At 40.1% G+C, this 21,020-nt stretch overlaps 1 protein-coding gene across 3 annotated transcripts in view; it reads right to left on the bottom strand.

Moving 5' to 3' along the window:
- TSPAN8 (tetraspanin 8) overlaps window positions 1-18,984 on the bottom strand; it is a 50,968-nt gene extending 31,984 nt beyond the window's left edge. The window contains exon 1 of one of the 3 annotated variants that reach the window (XM_070755696.1): window positions 18,706-18,984. The gene's annotated coding sequence lies outside the window, so the exon portion shown is untranslated. Of the gene's footprint in view, window positions 1-701; window positions 918-18,705 lie in introns of those variants that run through there. The other 2 variants (XM_070755694.1, XM_070755695.1) reach the window with 2 other exon arrangements.
- Window positions 18,985-21,020: the final 2,036 nt, after the last annotated feature.

The following is a 21,020-nucleotide window of genomic DNA, read 5'->3' on the forward strand; positions in this document are numbered from 1 at the left end:
ATAACAGTTGGATGTAGGATTGTACATCTCTGTGTCTCAACAAATCATGTAGCAGTAAACAAAGCCTGACTTTGCATATGGGCATCCTATTTCATAAATGATTGAACTGACCACCCATCAGGCATGTCTTGGCAAAATTATTCTAGTCTAATTCACTGCTAAATGAGAGCTTTTTCCACATGCAAACAAATTAAGCACCTAAACCTGTGCCCAAAGATTGCATGCCCAACACAAAAAGCAATAAACAATTCATGGCAAGAGTTTGTGTGTCCAAAGAAACAAGCATACAGAAAATATTCAAGCAATGGGAGAAATAATTGCCACTGAAAATAAACTTGTGTTCAGTGACATACTCTCTTCACATACTTTGTTTAGGCAGTTTCTGATTGTTTAGATTGTATGGTCTCCATATTTATGACAAGCCACATTTTGCCAAATAAAACTGTTGATTAGGTACAAGCTACAACAAATAAAAATAAATCTGAGTCAGCTGGAAAAAATGTGTGTTTTCCATTTAACTAAACTATTGTGGTAAATGTAGAAAGTGGAAGCATTAATGGAAAAATTGTACCACTATAACAAATCTTTCATAGTGACACTATTCTTTCTGCAAGAGTACATTGTATATTCATTTTCAAAGCTTTCAAAGAAATCCAAACCAAATCAAAATGCTGATCAAGGGAAGAAAAAAAGTTGCTTACCTTTGCAGAATATGCACATTTCTTATATTAAACCTCCCCTTCTCAAAAACCAGCCATCAGAGTGCAAGAAAGAAGCATATTAAAGACAAAATATTATGGAGGAAATAAATTCAGCAACAAGAAATCAGTACAACAAATACTGATCACAACTTCCTGTGATTGTGAACGCTCTTTCCTGCTATTGTGGTTTTACCAGCAACAGCTTCTTTTTGAATCGCTAATTGCAGCCCTAGAGCTACCACTTTAGTAATAATTACCGTAAGTACTTTCTAAGCTTCTGGGGAAATTTAAAGTAGCAGCAATCTTTCCAAGCTAGATGGAGATCAGAAGGGATGGTGTGATTCTGCAGTCTATAACACTGGGTCCTAATGCCTAGCAAGTCCAAAATTCTACTGTATACCCAGTGGGTAACTAGACGTCTTTAGGAAAATACACAATCATGGGTAATAGCCTTCTGATTCTTCCAAGCAACTGGCATTTAAGTGTATTTAAGTATTGAATCTGTGGCCAGAGATTTTGGAGGTAGTAAACTGATACTAAGCCATTGAGTCCGTAAGGAGTTAGGCGGCCTACAAATCCAAATAATAAATAAATTGATAATTTAAAGTCTTCATATTTTATCCCCTTTCTGAACCATCTACAGTAAATGGTTTCTGAAACAAAGTCCCAAGGGTGCTTTGTTCAATAGGCAACTGGTCTTCCTGGTTTTTCTTTCAGTTCCAGAACTGACATTTTCTTTCAGCTCAAGAACTCCAAAGCCCTACATGGCAAAGGACCAGAATATCTCCAAGACTGCCTCCTGCCGCACGAATCCCAGCGACCAGTGAGGTCCCACAGAGTTGGTCTTCTTAGGGTCCGGTCGACCAAACAATGTCAGCTGGTGGGACCTAAAGGAAGAGCCTTCTCTGTGGGAGGGCAGGCCCTCTGGAATCAGCTCCCTCCGGAGATTCACACTGCCCCCACCCTCCTTGCCTTCCGTAAGAGTTTGAAAACTTATCTTTGCCACCAGGCCTGGGGTTACTAGATCTTCCCCCTGACCAGTGAATGTTTTTAGTATGCTTGTTGACTGAATGTTAATGGAAGGTTTTTTTAAAAAAAAATCAGAATTTTAAGGATTGTTTTTTATGTATATTAATTGGATTGACCTACTATTGTCTTTTGTATATGCTGTGAGCCACCCTGATTCCTCGGAGAGGGGCAGCATACAAATCCAATTAAACTTGAAATTTGAAACTTGAAGAAGATTCTTGGATGAGAAGTGAAATGTCTTCAAAGAAAAATCTGAGTGTCCAGTTGCCTAGCTTGAAACAATCACCTTTGGGACAACTATGACCTGGATGACTGAGAATCTCTATAGACATTCTGAATCAAATGTTCTCTACAACTGTTGCCAGTGCATTTGATAGTCAAATTAAGCATTAGGAAAAAGCAAATAATAAAAACAAAATGCCCTTATTATTCCCAAATCATATTGCAGTTATTTTCAGGGGAACACCCAGGTTTTGTCATTATGAAAAGAAAAAAACCTATTCTGTATCCATATTACATGTGCTCTGCAAAACTTTGAAGAGGCATATCAATTCAGCAAAGTTATCTATCATTGCAGAATGATGAATCAGAGACCCACTTCAATGCAACTAATCAAATTAAATGGCAACAAAGTGCTCCAGGCCATGGACACATAAGCTGCTTCTGGCTTTATTACAGATTTAATAGACATAGACACTATAATATTGTAACTTCATTTCCCTATATGTGGAGAATTCTGGAAGGGTGGAATTAAATTTCAAATGGACTCTGACACTATGAATTATTGAACAATGGATTTTTCACTGAATATGTAACTACCTATCAGTGTTCTACTTTTAAGCTTCCTTTACTTTCTCAGTTCCTTTGGTGTAGCCACCATTAAACTTTACCTTTGATTATGCTAATGTGATATTTCTGTTCAGCTCAGCTCTTAGTGATGGTGAGTGTGGACTCGGAATTGACCAATCCAGGGCTTGCTCTAAGACAGTGTTTCCCAACCTTTTTTGAGCCGCGGCACAATTCATATTTTCAAAATCCTGGGGAACATTGAACGGGGGGGGGGGCGGCTAAAGAAAAGTTTGGACAAAAAAAATCTCTCTCTTCCTCCCTTTCGCTCTATTTCTCCCTCACTCATTCTCTTCCTTCCCTTCTTTCTCTTTCTCCATCCCTCTTTCTTTCTTTCTTCCTCTCTTTTTTGCTCTCTCTCTCCCTCCTTCCCTCCCTCTATGTCTTTCTCTCTCCCTTGCTCTCTCTCTCTCTCTGTCTCTCTTGCTATCTCTTGCTTTTTTCTCTCTCTCTCACTCTTTCTTCCTTACTCATCTTTCTTTCTCTTTCTTTCTCTCTTTCTATCTTCCTCTCTCACACTCTCTTCCTTCCTCTCTCATCTCTCTTTCTTTCTTTCTCTCTCTTTATCTCTCCCCCTCTTTCTCTATCTCTCCCCCTCTTGCTCCTCTCTCTTTTTCTCACTTTCCCTCTCTTGTTTTCTTTCTCTCTCTCTTGCTTTCTCTCTCTTTCTCTCTTGTTTTCTTTCTCTCGTTCTCTCTCTTCCTATCTCTTTCTCTCCCCCTTTCTCTCTCTCACTTTCTCTTGTTTTCTCTCTCACACTTTCTCTCTCATTCTCTCTCTCTTGCTATCTCTTTCTCTACCCCCTCTTTGTCTCTTTGTCTCTCTCTCTCTTTCTCACTTTCTATCTTGCTCTGTCGCTCTCACTCTCTCGTTCTCAGGAGGCTAGCGAAAGTGATTTTTCCAAGGGCGCACCCGAAGCCGCGGCCGCCCCCCACGCCTCTAGCCCCCTCGCGCCCCTGGCTACTCACCGCTGCCTTCGCCGAAAGCACTTTTGTCCTGGGCTCTCAGCAAGGGGGCTGCAGGAGAGGCGGAGAAGGCAATCTCTCTCGTTCTCCGGAGGCTGGCGAAAGTGATTTTGAATGTTGGGCGCGCAGGCCGACGCGCTCTCTCTCCCCATCCCCCTGCCAGCTTACTTTGAATGTGGCAGGGGGAGGGGGAGAGCGCACGCCGGCCCGCGCGCCCGACATTGAAAATCACTTTCGCCAGCCTCCGGAGAATGAGAGAGATCACCTTCGCCGCCTCTCCTGCAGCCCCCTCGCTGAGAGCCCGGGACAAAAGTGCTTTCGGCGAAGGCAGCGGCGAGTAGCCAGGGGCGCGAGGGGGCTAGAGGCGTGGGGGGCGGCCGCGGCTTCGGGTGCGCCCTTGGAAAAGGGTGTGCGGGGGGCATTTTGGGGTGCACTGGCGCAGGCATGCACGGCCCGGCACCCACCTGCTCCCACCGCCAGTGCCTTCCCTCCTGGCCCCAAAGGACATTGGTTGCCGCCCCCGCCAGGGAAGCTCCAGCTGGGCGGGGCACTGCTGGCACCTCCACCCTGGAGCTCTTGCCACTGCCATCCCCTGGCTACTACCTGGTGCTGCTGCTGATGGTGCCCCTCCTCCTCTTGCTGCCGGTGCGAAGAATGAAGCTCTCCTTTTTTCCCGCCTTCCGTCTTTGGGGCCCAGCAGGAGAGCGCCAGCAACAGCGGCATCGGGCAGTAGCAGGGGGGCAGCTGCGAGTGGGAGCTCCAGGTCGGAGGCACCGACAGCGCCCCGCCCAGCTGGAGCTTCTGTAGGAGTTTCGCGGCATACCTGACCATGTCTCGCGGCACACTAGTGTGCCGCGGCACACTGGTTGGGAAACGCTGCTCTAAGATCAAACCTTACTTTTACATTCTGCATAGTCATTACAGTCTCTCATTAATAAACAAATATTAAGGTAACTTAGTGCTAAGTGCTTTTCAAATAGTGCTTTTCAAATAGTGGAGTGGGGCCCCCTGAGGGGATACAGGGCGATGCCAGGGTATGTGTGACCCCAGGAGACGTGCTTTTTTCCCCCCACAGGGAGTAGGATGCGCATTCTACCTGACACTTGTACCCATGTGTGGGCTGCTGCCCGGATTGGGGGGGGGAATGCAGGGGGGTAGCAAAAATGGAGCTCCACCCCAGAGCATTCAATTTACAGAGAAAGATGCAGGGCATTCAATTCAATTCAATTTATTAGATTTGTATGCCACCCCTCTCCGAAGACTCGGGGCGGCTCACAACAGTAATAAAAACAGTATAACAATGGAACAAATCTAATAATAAAAGTATATAAAAAACCCCAACAATTTAAAAACCATACAGCACATACATACCAAACATAAAATATAAGAAAGCCTGGGGGAGATGTCTTAATTCCCCCATGCCTGGCGATATAGGTGGGTCTTGAGTAACTTGCGAAAGACAAGGAGGGTGGGGGCCGTTCTAATCTCCGGGGGGAGTTGATTCCAGAGGGCCGGGGCTGCCACAGAGAAGGCTCTTCCCCTGGGGCCCACCAAACAACATTGTTTGGTCGACGGGATCCGGAGAAGGCCAACTCTGTGGGACTTTATCGGCCGCTGGGATTCGTGCGGTAGAAGGTGGTTCCGGAGGTATTCTGGTCCAATGCCATGAAGGGCTTTAAAGGTCATTACCAACACTTTGAATTGTGACTGGAAACCGATCGGCAGCCAGTGCAGGTCACGGAGTGTTATAGAAACGTGGGCGAATCTAGGAAGCCCCACGATAGCTCTCGCAGCCACATTCTGCACGATCTGAAGTTTCCGAACACTTTTCAAAGGTAGCCCCATGTAGAGAGCATTGCAGTAGTTGAACCTCGAGGTGATGAGGGCATGAGCAACTGTGAGCAATGACTCCCTGCCCAAATAGGGCCGCAACTGGTGCACCAGGCGAACCTGGGCAAACGCCACAGCTGAAAGATGGTGTTCCAAAGTTAGCTGTGGATCGAGGAGGACGTGAACCCTCTCTCAGGGGGTCAATAATTCCCCCCCAGGGTGATAGACGGACAGATGGAATTGTCCTTGGGAGGCAAAACCCACAGCCACTCCGTCTTGTCTGGATTGAGTTTGAGCTTGTTGACACCTATCCAGACCCGAACAGCCTCCAGGCACCAGCACTTCACTTCCACTGCTTCATTGACTGGACATGAGCATAAGCCACAGTCATATTGTGGTAGTAAAAATTTTGGTAGCTTGTACCGGTACCTCCATCACATTCTTCGGTGTTGTGTCCAGGGCAGCCTGTTCTAAAAGAAAACATCTTGCAAGTTTAATCAAACTTATCGAACTTGCGAGATTTTTTTTTTTAGAACGGGCTGCCCTGGACACAACACCAAGGAATGCAATGTAGGTACCAGTAGAAGTGTCAGGTAAGATGTGCATCTCATGGTGGGGTGCAATTTGTGGGTGGCAGGTCAGGCAGGGTGGGCTGCGAAATGTGCTTCAATGGAGAGTTGGAGGGGACATGAAATTTTTACTTCTTCCTGGGTGGGGGTGTAACAGAAAATAATTGAGAAGCACTGGGCTAACAAAACAGCTGCTGGACCAAACATCAATTGCTTTCAGAGATTGATGCAGCTATAAATGCCCTCTTGTTTATGCCAAACTTTCTCTGGAGCCTGCTTATTTCACTACACCACATTACTGATGCCTATGCTAAGTACAACACATACAATAGAACATTACAAGCCAAAAACAACCTGAATAAAACTGAGCCCTGTCCAGGGCAAGCTTTATCAATTTGTCCTGTCCATCCTCACTAAAGCTGATGATGATGAGGGAATGCTTTTCAAGAAGGATCAGTCTTTCAGTTGTCCTCCCCGCCCCCAAAGAACAAATCAATGATTTATTTTCAATCTCATGCCAGCTGAAACAGAACTGATTTTCAAAAATGGGTTTAAAAAAAAAAAAAAACCCAACCAAACAATTGTTTAAGATGATGGAGATAATTTCTGTGTTTATTCAGAAAAGATATTTTGGTGAACCAAGTGGAAGATTATGGGGTGGTTTTTTTTCATCCCTGCTGCTTGTTCCTTAAAAAAGCATCATAAACATTAAAATTGGCATGGCTAATGTCTGGTAATACACATGTTATTTTTTTTGTCCAGGTCTGCCCCAAAATGAAGCTATTACAAGATTTTGAATGTTTCCATATAATAATTAACAATGTCGTTTGACGAGACCCAGGGGAAGAGCCTTCTCTGTGGCGGCCCCGGCCCTCTGGAACCAACTCCCCCCCAGAAATTAGAATTGCCCCCACCCTCCTTGCCTTTTGTAAGCTGCTTAAAACCCACCTCTGCCGCCAGGCATGGGGGAATTGAGATACACTTTCCCCCTAGGCCTTTAAAATTTTATGCATGGTATGTCTGTATGTATGATTGGTTTTTATATAATGGGTTTTAACTGTTTTTAGTATTGGATTATACTGTTTTGTTACTGTTGTTAGCCACCCCGAGTTTGCAGAGAGGGGCGGCATACAAATCCAATTAATAATAATAATAATAATAATAATAATAATAATTATTATTATTATTATTATTATTATTATTATTATTTACTATTTATTATTATTATTATTACTGTTGTTGTTGTTGTTATTTATTAGATTTGTATATTGCCCTTCTCCGAAGACTCAAAATACAGCATATGTATTTTTTATGTAACATCATCAATGCAGTCCACTTTGAGTCCATATGTTTTTGAATCTAAAATCTCAAACCTACGGTCTCCTTGGTGCTTTCTGAGCTTGGTTGTTTTCTTGTAGACATTTCTGATATTACAAACTAGGTAATATCAGCGATACTTCACAGGAAACCCCAAATCAAATCTCTAATTCATCAGAATTAACTTGCATAAATCTATTATGAGAACAGCTTTATCTGCTTTGTAAAATACTGTATAGATTAAAAACTTTGTAAAATATAGACTAGTAATGATTTTATGATGTCCAATTCCAGCCTATGACCTACCCAAGATGAGCCTGGCATGTCGGAAGCCCACTGACCTTTCAGAAGCACGGATCACATTTCAGATAATAATAATAATAATAATAATAATAATAATAATAATAATAATAATAATAATAATAAAAAAAAAAAGCTGGGGTGGTGCAGCAGGTAGAGTGCTGCACTGCAGGCCACTGAAGCTGACTGTAGATCTGTAGGTCAGCGGTTCAAATCTCATCACCGGCTCAAGGTTGACTTCCATCCTTCTGCGGTGGGTAAAATGAGGACCTGGATTGTGGGGGCACTATGCTGGCTCTGTTAAAAAGTGCTATTACTAACACATTGTAAGCCACCCTGAGTCTAAGAAGAAGGGCGGCATAAAAATCAAATAAATAAATAAAAATAAATAAATAAATAAATAAATAAATAAAATAATATATCTGAACCTGAAACAACAGAAAAAAGAAAATAAGATACTGTGTACTAGAAGCTACTAATCTACTGTTATTGTTCCACGCTGGACAAGAGGTTAATGCTAGGTCTTATTACTAGAGGATTAATTATTAAATGCATGAAATGGAGATCTCTGTCTCTCTCCCCTCACTCCCTCTCTCACTCTCCCTCCCTCCTTCCCTCTCTCTCCCTCTTTCTTTCTCTGTCCCACCCACCCACCCACCCTCTCCCTCCTATGTGTCGCTTCTAATTGATGGTTTGCCAGAGCGGGAACTCTGGCATCTCCTATTGGTCGCTTCACCTGACAGCTCAATATAAAAGAGCTGTCAGACTGTGGCTGCGGCAATTCGTTTTGCTTCAGCATTCTCCCTCATTCACTGTATTCCATTTGCTGTTCTTCCTCAATAGACTTGTTGTACTGTTCGATGGCTTGCTCATGATTTGGCTGGACTTAACACTTTGCTCCAAATTTCCATTAGCTAAAGTAACAAATAGGTATTGCACATTAATATTTGTCTGTGAGGTATTGATATTTACCATTTCTATTGGTGGCCAACAGCATAAAGAGTTCTACTCTGTAGGAACCTTTGTGCTGTCACTTATTGGTAAGTAATTGCAACACATGTCGCAATGTAAATAAGGTTTTGCTTTACTGGCACATGACAAGAAATGGAAAGTTTGCGTGTAAATATACTAGCCAATTTTGCTTAAACACTGTTTATCCATAGCTCAGGTGTGTTCATGAAGTGTGATGCAAATTGTTATTCAGCTATCTAAATTGGGTTCTTAGACTCTGAATAAACCTGATGTGTAGTTTACTTATCACTCTGAATGTCAAATGAACATTGGGTTAATTCACATAATGTGTTAAGCTGGAGACCACAATTTAAAAAATACAAGGTCTAGGTCAGGAGAGTCAAACTTGCGGCCTGTGGGCCAGATGCGTCATGCAGTGGCCGTGCTCGCATCTGGTTTAGCGAAACGGGAAAGTTGTGATATGTCACGTGACATGACGACGCAAGTTTGACACCCCTGGTCCAAGTCCACAAATCATATTAAAATATAATCTGTTTTCTTGTGTGGGTTAGCCATTGTAAATTATGTTTTTATGAAGTGTCATGTATGAATGCATGCTTTCTTGTCATTGCCACGATAACTTTAACCTAAAAGTCATGCCTCCATTGCCTTTGTGAAATGTGGACCCTCTCATTTAATTCATTTAACCTAGTGCTGTGATCAGCTGAGTTTTCACTTCCAGCTGCATCAAAGCTATCATATTTAACTGAAAAAAGAACCCACAAACAAAAAAGGGTATTGTTAGATATCAGGAAATAGCTATAAAAAATCCTAAACTTTTACTGTCATCTGGATGTAGGTTTTGGGTTTTTTTGCAACCTAGATATGGTAGCACTAAACATTCTATTTCTTCTATCTAAGACAATGTATCTTGTCTAGTAATCTTCCTCATAGCTGTAGATAAATAGACCCCCCCAAAAAAGGCATCTACTAGCATCTTTCACTAACAGCATAGAGAGCAATGATTTGAAATTTTGTTCTCTGAAAGAACAAAAATACACTCGACTGTTTCACTTTGTTTTTTCCAATCAGTGAAGGTAGGAAAGTGATGAATGAATAGGCATTTTACTACTTTATGGGGTGAAGTACAACTCCTGGATGCCAAAATTGAAGTCAGGAATGTAGAAAGCTGTGGAGCTAGTTGCAGGCCTGAGGAAAACGTTGAGGATTACTAAGAGGAAGGGAGGGGCATTTTGAAACTCTGGATCCTAGAATATGAATCCCCAAATTAATCACTTTACTGAGAGAAAACTATAGAACAGTTTTATAAAAGTCTGACATAGAAGAGGTTTCCCTGAAATCTTCATAGCATGACTGGTGATGGGAAAGTATTTCATAATGCCAGTACAAAAGTCATCTTGTAAGCACTGTGATGTAGATGAAATGTAAGGCCATATGCCAGGTATTTGGTAAGAGATGCTTAAATGAGCTAGAGAACAGTGTAGTAATTGCATTTTGTGATCTTATGTTCCAGAGACTTTGCCTAATTAATAAAGTGCTGGGGCCAAAATACAGCTCTAGAGTGCACCATTATTCATAGAGGGGATGTTTGTTGTTTTTAAAAAAGAACATTGCCACATTTTATATGAGCTCTTATATGAAAGATTAATCATTGGTCAGGTACCATTTTGTTGAGTTTTACCAGAGTTGGTATCTGGAACAGAGTCAACATAGTCCTCAGCACCATAAACACAGCAAATGGTTTCTCTCCTTAGGGGACTGGAATATTTTTCTGCAATATGCAACAGGACCAAATAATGGTTTAGAGTGGAGTGGACTTTCCTGAAGGCTGCTTAATATAATTATCATTTTTTCAGATATTGTGTCAATTTATTATTGAACATTTCCAGTAGAGTTCCCATATATTAAACAAAAATGTATAGATCTGTATTGTAGTTTGCAGGGTTCATCCAACCATACATGACCTATGTTTTTAGACTTTACACATCTTAATATTTCTCATGTTCCCTTCCCTTTCTGATGTTCCCTTTAGTAAATTTACTATTAATGTATATACATTTATCTAGTTTCTCTCATTTTGAATGATTGGAAGTCATACATAAATGGCAATCAATTTTCCGTTTCAGTTACAGTAGTCCCCATTTAGCAATTGCCTTGGACAGCAACTATTCGCAAATGAAGGAAAATATACGTGTCCCAGGATAATGAGGTAAAATCAAATTTGGGTCAGTCAGAAGGGGTGTGTCCAACAGCACAGCGCTACGGTGTTCCCTGTACTCTGCAGGGGAACCCTGATATCTGCGCTGCCAGGACACCTGGTTCAGTGAGAACCTCCATGTAGGGTGGGGGAAAGAGAGGCTCCTGCTGGTAAACTGTGGAGTAACACCCCCCCAGGAAGCCATCTTAGTCTTCTCAGCCTGCAGTGAATGGAAGACAATGTTAAGTGTCATCCCAGCTGTGGCAGCCATAAACAGCAGGATTAAATTTGAAAGATTGGAGTCAACTGGGAGGAGGAATTTAAAACTAGAAGCTGGTGAGTGATACAGCCAAAAGAAAACATTAGAAGAATTACTTTAATATTTAAAGGGGAACAAAAGGACCAAAAAATAAGGAGCAGCTGTTTAGCAAATGGAGATCATAGAATAAAAAAAATTAACTGAACTGTAACTAAAACCCAATGTTTGAGGATTTAGAACTTTATTTATTTATTTGTTTGTTTGTTTGTTTATTTTGTCCAATGCACAATACATATTGAAGAGAATAGACATGAGGTATTATATATAAAGAGAAGATATAAAAATAGAGGAGAAGATATATGAAGGAAGAAAAGATATATGATATATGAGATAAGAAGAGAAAATTGGACAGGGGATGAAAGGCAGGCTAGTGCACTTATGTACGCCCCTTACTGACCTCTTAGGAACCTGGAAAGGTCAATCGTGGATAGTCTAAGGGAGAAATGTTGGGGGTTAGGGGTTGATACTACTGAGTCCAGTAATGAGTTCCACGCTTCGACAACTCGATTGCTAAAGTCATATTTTTTGCAGTCAAGCTTGGAGCGATTAATATTAAGTTTGAATTTGTTGCATGCTCTTGTGTTGTAGCGGTTGAAGCTGAAGTAGTCATTGACAGGCAGGATGTTGCAGCATATGATTTTGTGGGCAATACTTAGATCGTGTTTTAGGCGTCGTAGTTCTAAGCTTCCTAGACCTAGGATTGATAGTCTGCTTTCATAGGGCATTCTGTTCCAAGTGGAGGAGTGAAGGGCTCTTCTGGTGAAGTATCTTTGGACATTTTCTAGGGTGTTGATGTCCGAGATGTGGTATGGGTTCCAGACAGACAAACTGTATTCAAGGATGGGTCTGGCAAAAGTTTTTTAGGCTCTGGTGAGTAGTGTGAGATTGCCGGAGCAGAAGCTGCGTAGGATCAGGTTAACAACTCTAGAAGCCTTTTTGGTGATATTGTTGCAGTGGGCTTTAGCACTTAGGTCATTTGATATTAGTATTCCAAGGTCTTTTACTGAGTGGGGGTTGGCTGTGAGATTTTGTTTATTCAGTTTATATATGAGGTTTGGATTCTTTTTGCCGATGTGGAGGGTAGAGCATTTGTTGGTTGATATTTGAAGTTGCCAGACCAATCTGAGACAAAGTCGAGGTCTTTTTGGAGAGTAGATGTGTTGTCCGTGGTGTTGAATAGTTTTACATTGTCGGCGAAAAGAACACAGTTGCTTGTGATATGATCACAGAGGTCGTTGATGAAGAGAATGAAAAGAGTAGGACCTAGTACGCTACCCTGGGGAATGCCACTTTTGACAGGGACAGGGGTGGAAATGGCACTTCCAATTGACCTAGGTGGGTAGTCCATATGTTTTTTGCAGTGAAGTAGTTGTAGGTTTCAGGATAAAACTTTGTTTTAAAAGACTTGGTGGAGGTATGAGAAATTGAGAGGATAATATCAACTCGTCGTGTTTGGAAGAGAAAGAATGCTGAGTTGCATCCAAAGAACCCCACACCTACTGTGAAGAATGCTGAGTTGCATTCAAAGAACACCATACCTACTGTGAAGCATCATGCTTTGGGGCTGTTTCTCTGCAAACAGACCAGGATGATTGATCCGTGTACCTGAAAGAATAAATGGGACCATGTATCGTGAGATTTTGAGTGCAAATCTCCTTCCATTAGCAAGGGCACTGAAGATGAAACACTGGGTCTTTCAGCATGACAATGATCCCAAGCACACCGCCAGGATATTGAAGAAATGGCTTCATAAGAAGCATTTCAGGGTCCTGGAGTGGCCTAGCCAGTGTCCAGATCTCAACCCTATAGAAAACCTTTGGAGAGAGTTGAAAGTCCGTGTTGCCCAGTGACAGCCCCAAAACATCACTGCTCTTGAGGAGATCGCATGGAGGAATGGGCCAACATACCAGCAACAGTATATGCCAACATTGTGAAGACTTACAAAAAAACATTTGACTTCTGTCATTGCCTACAAAGGATATATAACAAAGTATTGAGTTGAACTTTTGTTATTGACCAAATACTTATTTTCCACCATAATTTGCAAATAAATTCATTAAAAATCAGACAATGTCATTTTCTGGATGTGTTTTCTCATGTTGTCTCTCATAGTTGAGGTCTACCTATGATATCAATTACAGCCCTCTCTCATCTTTTTAAGTGGGAGAACTTGCACAATTTGTGTCTGACTAAATACCCCCCCCCCTTTGTATCTCTTCCTGAACTGCTTTTCTCCACAGTGCAGGTGTTCTTGAAAAGTGATAAACTGCACGTTAACCAGCTCAGCTCTGTAGCCTTCATTAGTTTATTACATTCTTCTCACAGCTGTTGCCTGAAATTGACAAGACAGGAATTAGTTTCACACTAATGACTTTAATTTGCCTCCTAAGTGACTGGCTAGGAAAACAACCAACTCTAGCTTCTTTCTTTCTATATGTATTACCCATTATGTGCTTACTCTCTTGTAATCCATTCCTCTCCAATATTAATACAACACAAAATATTATTTCCTTGGTAATTATCCCAGCAATAGGATAAGCATTTCAAAGAATGGGTAGCTTTCATAGTCTTTCATATACCCATAATCCTCACTGCATCATACTATCTAACCATCACTGAATGTGATTTTCAGGTATCTACATAGCATCTGCATCCACACATATGTGCAGTGCCCTGCTGAACCCATCTCTAATGCCAACACAACATTCCTTTCCACAACATCTTTTTCCATAAGCACATTAAACAACCCAGGACAATATTCTTATTCTATACTCAGTATTAAACATTTCTGCAACATGCTTTATTTCTATCATGTACCCTTTTTATTACATTCATTTCAAGCAAATCTATTTCTCTTGTTCTCCTCTTATCTTCTCCTGCACTGAAATAGCACTGCCAACAGCTAAATTGACTGGCCTTACAAATAAAGCCAGTTTTACCATTAAGTAGAATGTGATCTCAAACAGCAGTTCTGAAGTAGGTGGAAAAAGCAGCATTTTATTTTTCAGAAGCACTTTTTTCTTGGTATTGTATTGTATTGCTGGAATAAGAGAACTGTACTCATATTTTCTGTCTCATGTGCCAAAATAATTTGGCTAGTTTGAAGCATTATGCATTTTGAATAAATGAGGGAGAGGAGCAGTAATTGGCTGCTTCCCCACAGGAGGGGGGGGCGCAGTGGGCGTAGTAAGTTTATGCACTATTTATTGAATACTTAATAGTTTTTTTATTGTCCTTCCTTCCCTAGTACCTTAGTATAATCCTTAATAACTTTTAAAATAAGAAATAATTAAATAGTATCTTTTTACCCATAAAGCTTTAATCGTTTTAATCATTATCTAGAATGTAATTTTATAGTAATTAAAGAAAATTGAGCTACTTGCCTAATCTGTTATCATATTGAACCTTGTGGGTTCAGTACAAAACCTTAAAATGTTACTGTGTTCCTCAACAAATAATGCTGTCTATCATTTGTCCTTTTTGTGGCTATTCAAATAATGTGATTTAATCAACTGAAAAAGAGTCCAAGCACCTACCGTATTTGAAAACTTACCTTGGTTGATAAGCCACCCCTACCCGGTCACATGATCTTTAAGCCACCACCCCCAGTCACATGATCGTCAAGCCACTCCCACCTGGTCACATGGCTGGCAAGCCACTTCTGCCTGGTCACATGACCATCAAGCCACACCCATACAACGCCCACAGTGTGGTAGTGAATGTTTTTGCAGCCCTTCACTGGAGAGGAGTATCATTTGTTGCTCCATTTTGGACAGCATATTCAGATTGATACTTTGAACCCTTGAATTCTATTTTGGGTTGTATTGATATTTTAGGTTTTGTTATGTTTTGTTAGTTTGCCATTGATGGGGTTTGCCTTCTTATTAAGGTTTAAAACATTATTGGATTTGTTTGCTGTCCATCTTGCCTAGAACATTCGCAAAGCACAAGGCTGGGCTCATACCATGCAAAGTCAAAAGACAACAACTGAGTGGTAACTTAGTGTCCTTGGAAGGACCACCTATCTTTTTGTAAAGGAAAAACAACATGGAATTGATTTGGACATTAGCAATGCCAAATGATTCATTTGTCTCTAAAATGTTCAGGAGATGAGGAAATGTTTTTAATATATATCTCTCTGGTCTAATAAGATTAATTGTTTCTGACATTTATTATAGTATCTAAATAAGCCCTACTTTAATTACAATTCAGAAAGTTCAAAAACGCATTACATTTACTGGCTAGGCTTGTGAAAGGTACCAGAGGTACATAATCCAGGCAGGTCACATGTGCCTCCCACTTCTACCATTTTGTACTTTGTGAAGAGCTTGTTAACTTTTATAGAGAAAAATCCTTACCAAGATCATCCTGACCTTTTCAAACTGGACAATTCTCTTTTTTCATTCTCATACTGAGTTTTCACCCCCATGGCCAATATGAAAAAAAAAAATCCTCCTCCTTCTCCCTCTCTGAACTTAGCACAGCATATATATGTTATGATAGTCTTTCCTTTAAAGCAGTGGTTCTTAACCGAGGTTCTATTGAACGCTAGGGGTTCGGTGAGTCGGTCTCAGGGGTTCGTCGGAGCCTCTGCCACGGAGATCAAGATACACCCAACTTATTATGTAAATTTGTGATGACACGCCCCGCTTGGCCATCACTTACTGCAGATGATCACGTTACATTAATTGGTCAATCAGTGTTGCGGGGAATTTAGTGTGCTCAGTAGTCACTATGTGACTGTCGTAGTCGTACGTTGTATGGTTTCTTTCTTAATATTTTAATCCATACTAATTATGTTGAGCAAAAAAAGAAAGTGGTCAGACGAATATGTACAACATAGATTCACATGTATCACGGAACGTGATGGGAGTCAGCGTCCTATCTGCATGATTTGCAATGCCAAGTTGAGCAACTCTAGTCTCACACCGGCAAAACTGAAGGAACACATCTTGAAGCTGCATGGAGATGGGGAATACAAGAACACAATGCTTGCTGAATTCAAGGTGAAAAGAGCCAGATTCGATGAAAAGGCCACTCTGCCTGTTCTTGGATTTGTACCCATGAACAAACCGATCCTCACTGCATTTTACGAGGTTGCTTACCTGATCACAAAGCAGGGCAAGCCGCACACCATTGGTGAAACACTCATAAAATCAGCAGCATTAAATATGGCGAATCTGATACTCGGAACAGCGGCTGAAGGTAAATTATCCCAAATTCCTCTTTCAAATGACACCATTAGTGACAGAATAGAGTGCGTGAGTAAAGACATCTTGTCTCAAGTAGTCGCAGATCTAATTTCAAGTCCGGCAAAATTCAGCCTTCAACTCAACGAGACCACAGACGCTTCTAATCTAAGCCAGCTTGCTGTTTTCGTGCGCTATGTGAAAGACAACATGATAAAAGAAGAGTTTTTATTTTGTAAGCCTCTTACAACAACAACTAAGGCAGCCGATGTGAAGAAGCTTGTGGATGACTTCCTCAGAGACAACAATCTTTCATGGGATATGGTTTCTGCAGTTTGTACGGATGGAGCTCCAGTCATGCTGGGGGAAAAGTCTGATTTTGATGCGCTACTAAAAGCCGATGCACCACATATCATTGGTACGCATTGTATTCTGCACAGGCATGCGTTGGCAACAAAAACCTTGCCTCCAAAAATGGCAGAAGTATTAAAAACTGTAGTGGAATGTGTGAACTATGTGCGAAATAGCTTTACACAGTATGCTGTGTAAAGAAATGGGCTCTGAATTCGAGGTACTCGAATTGTGTTTTTGCCATGCGTGTGGAATTAGCCCTGTTTTTGCAAGAGCACCAACATTGTCATGCAGATTGTTTCAAAAATCCTGAGTTCATTCTCATTTTAGCGTACATGGCTGATATATTCGCAGCTCTAAATCATCTCAATCAGCAGATGCAGGGTGGTGGAGTCAACATCATGGAAGCAGAAGAAAGCCTAAAGGCTTTTTTAAAAAAAAACACTACCGTTATGGAAACGACGAACAGAGAACAATAACTTCGCAAACTTTCCCCTTCTGGATGACTTTGTAAGTAAGATTGAAGATGTGTCTGGAATCGGAGACATTTCTGTATCCATGGAACTGAAGCAAACAATTGCCACACACTTAGAAGAGCTTGCAAAGTCTCTCGATGGATATTTCCCTACAAGAGAGTCATATCCAGCATGGTGAGACAGCCGTTCACGTTTGCTGTTGAGACAGCAGATGTCAATTATGAATACCTCAATGAAATCATTGAAATTCAGCAGAGCCAGGTTCAGCAAATATTGAGCATGGCGGCGGGGGGGGGGAGAGATATTTTGGATCAGGGACAGAGCAACAGAAGGTAAGGTCTAACCAAGGTATAATCAATCTAACTGGACAGAGGGTGCAGATAAAATATTGACAACATGTAGTGGATGCATAAAATGGCTTGATAGGAGGTTCCAATTAGCAAAATGGTTGCCCCTGCCAGGCTATCATAAAACAGTCATAAAGCATAAGCCATTAATCATAATGAAAAACAATCCCAGTATGTCCTTTATCATCCAATAGAGGGCCTTTTGTATCCTAGTATATTTTTTCAAATGAACATAAAAGGATGATGTTTTGAATTGTAGCATGTCAGTTTACACACTATTCTTTTGACAGATGTTTTAAAACAATCCCTTTAATTTAAAAATGTAGGTGAACTCTTCCTTTCGTTGACCACAAACATTTAATCCCACAATTGCTAGAAAACTATTACATAAGCACATGGTAGGTTTTATACTTTGCAACTGAAAGCAGAAGGGAGGGTTAGCACAATTTACATAAATTGGTTATGTTGATTTGCAATGGGAGGAAAAGCATTATCACCACCTTCCAAAGACTGATTATTCTGGTCCATACATTATACTAAACTAGGGCTAGTTTTGTTCATGGTTTATTGGATATATTAGTTATTCAATAGTTTTATATATATGACTTTAAGTCCCAAAATAATTTTCAACTATAATGGCTTCATATCAAGTTAGTCTTCCCCCCTTATGTGTCTGCATGCAGTAATATACTGTATAAATATGAACAACTGACTTATCTCACATTGACTTATAATTCTTCAAGTGACTTGCAATATTTTTTAAAAAATATGTAACACCTTTAACTAATAATAAATGCATTATTTCTTCATAAAATTAGCCCACTAGTACAATACAGTTTCTCAAGGATATGGAACAGCTTTTCCAGACAAATTTACCTAAGATTCTGGTAAATAATACTTTTCAGTGTCAATATATATAAAGATCTGCATGTTTGTTTGTTTATATGTATTCATTCAGACTGAATTGAATATATTGATTATATACACAATTTGTTCAACCAGACCTTTTAAACAATTCATGTAGAATACAACATGTCTTCTTGATTTTAAAATTGGCATTTCAAGTTAAGTTTCATGTTACTTCTTGCTATTTTTTGCAATATATTTGTGTTTTGTCTTGAAATATTTATATAGCTCAGAAATTGTTAATCATCTAAAGTGTCACAGCAATTTGCAATAAAAATAAGATATTAAATTGTTAGAATAATTAAAACCTATAAAATAAAAAATATTAATTAAATCATCCAATCCAAAACATGTCTTTTTAGAACTTTCTAAAACACTATTAAGTACTTACATTCCTCCAGTAATTCCAAGGAGCTGGGAGAATTACATTTATCACCAGATCAACCCCCAGCAGCTGTAGGCAACCCTCACAGGTTCTTCAAGAGGGTGGAGATTTAATCAGAAAAAATATTCTCTTAAACAACCTGGACCTAAGTCATGTAAGGATTTTAAGGTAATAATTTGAACTTTTTATTTTGCCTGGAAATTACCCATAGTCAGTGCAGAATTTTATGCAGTATTCTGAATCTCAGCCACTTTAAAATGTAGACTTCAACTCTCAGAATTCCCCAGATAGCACTGAAATGCACACTTTTAAAAGTGACTGGGGCTGAGAAAACTGTTTTAAGCATATGTGTAATTTGGTCTTTTGTGTCCTTTCCAGGATCAATTTGGCTTCTGTACCAAATTAAATTTCTAGATCAAAGGCAAAGGCAAAACTAGTATTCAAGTCCATTATTACAGTCAGTCTAGAGGCTACTACTCTGTTTTCCATAGCGTTATGATGATTTTCTTTCAAAAAGGAATTCATCTGGTGTATTAATCCAAGCTAATAAAAAGTTCTTTCAAAAAGGAATTCATCTGGTGTATTAATCAAAGCTAATAAAAAGTTCTTGACTATGGCTTGAAAAGTCAGATTTGAATATAGAAGCACTCCTGAATTTAGCGGTTGCTATTTCTGAAACAGTGTAATCTTTTCAGCATAGGCAGATTGATCACTTCATATACTGCTTGTGGATCTCTCCGTAAAGCTTTCATCTAACTTCTGGCATTATTATTAAATTTATAGACTGCTTGATTCCCATATGGCTCTGAGTGACCAAAACTAGCATATAAAAGCCCAACTGAAAAGCACAATACTTAAAATGAAAACAAATCCATATCTACTTCCTTGTTATCACTTTTCAAGCATTGGGTGACTGCTGTTATGTCTCCTCGTAGTCTTCTCTTGTTTAGACTAAATACATCCAGTTTCTTTAACCATTCTTTACAGAATTTAAGCTACAAGGTCATCACCATCTGTGTTGCTCTTCTCTGAACTTTTTCTAGATTTAGATTTAGATTTACCGTATATACTCGAGTATAAGTCGCTCCGACTATAAGTCGAGGCGCCTACTTTTGCCACAAAAACTGGGAAAATTTATAAACCCCTGTATAAGTCGAGGGTGGAAATTGCAGCGGCTACTGGTAACTTATAAAAATGGAAACCAATAAAATTACATCAATTGAGGCATCAGTAGATTAAATATTTTAGAATATTTATTTCAAAGAAAGCCAGTAAACTAGCTCTGTAAGTTTAAAAGAGGGTAAAGAGGTATATATCCCCCAAGGCAGGTATAGGCAAAAAAAATGCAAGTACCTAGGTACTTACCTCAATCCCCTGCTCCTGCTGGTTTGGGTTAGGGTTAGGATACTTGACCTCTCCTTGCCTCAAATAGATACAATTTCCCTCTATATTTACAATTACTGAACATCCAAAATATATTTAATTCTATGTATATATGCCATATGTGTAAATAAATATTACACACAGGCACACAAAAATATACTGTACATTATCTACTATATAAACTGTATGTGTATATACAGAGAGAGAAAGAGAGAGAGCTCTTGTAAAATTATATATGGTACATTCAACCTCACTTACTGTAATAGGAAAACAAACCCAGAGTCCACTTTCTGCCACACAGTTAACCATAACTAGAACATTACACATGTCTTCAGATGTACCGCTACTTCCCTAGCTTGCACATCACTGTTAGAGCTAGGAAATGTCATGGATTGAGTAAAATGTGGTGATTTTCACTTAACAATGCTTTTGCTTAACAACAAATTTTGAGCTCAATTGTGGTCATAGGTCTCTGTCTGTCTGTCTGTCTGTCTGTCTGTCTTCCTTTCCTGTCTGTCTGCGCCCCCCTCCTGTCCCCTCCCCGGGTAAATTACAGAGTCAATACTGTATTGTTTTTTTATTTAAGGTTACAAAGCAAATGAAGAATCATTTTGAGTATTCTTTAAAATTTCTTCAGTGAGATCCATAGCTAATCTAGCAAAAAAAAAATTCACCTGGCAAAATTTTTTATTGTCGACATTAGACACAGCCAGAGAGATGTCTTAAAAGGCAAACAAACTGTCAAAAAAGTATGTTTTTAAAAAATATAATATTTTGGTTGTTGAATTTAATTCTGCCTTGGTGCGGGGCAGCCCCCGCAGATGGGTGGCTGGCGAGGACCACGCATTCCCATCTTTGTGTCCGCTGGGGTTAAAGGAAAGTTTAGGGACCCCCGCCCCTTGGAGAAATGCCTCGTTGGTGACATTCTGAGCGTTTTT

The sequence above is a fragment of the Erythrolamprus reginae genome, chromosome 6, assembly GCF_031021105.1.
Source record: "Erythrolamprus reginae isolate rEryReg1 chromosome 6, rEryReg1.hap1, whole genome shotgun sequence".
Lineage (NCBI taxonomy): Eukaryota > Metazoa > Chordata > Lepidosauria > Squamata > Dipsadidae > Erythrolamprus > Erythrolamprus reginae.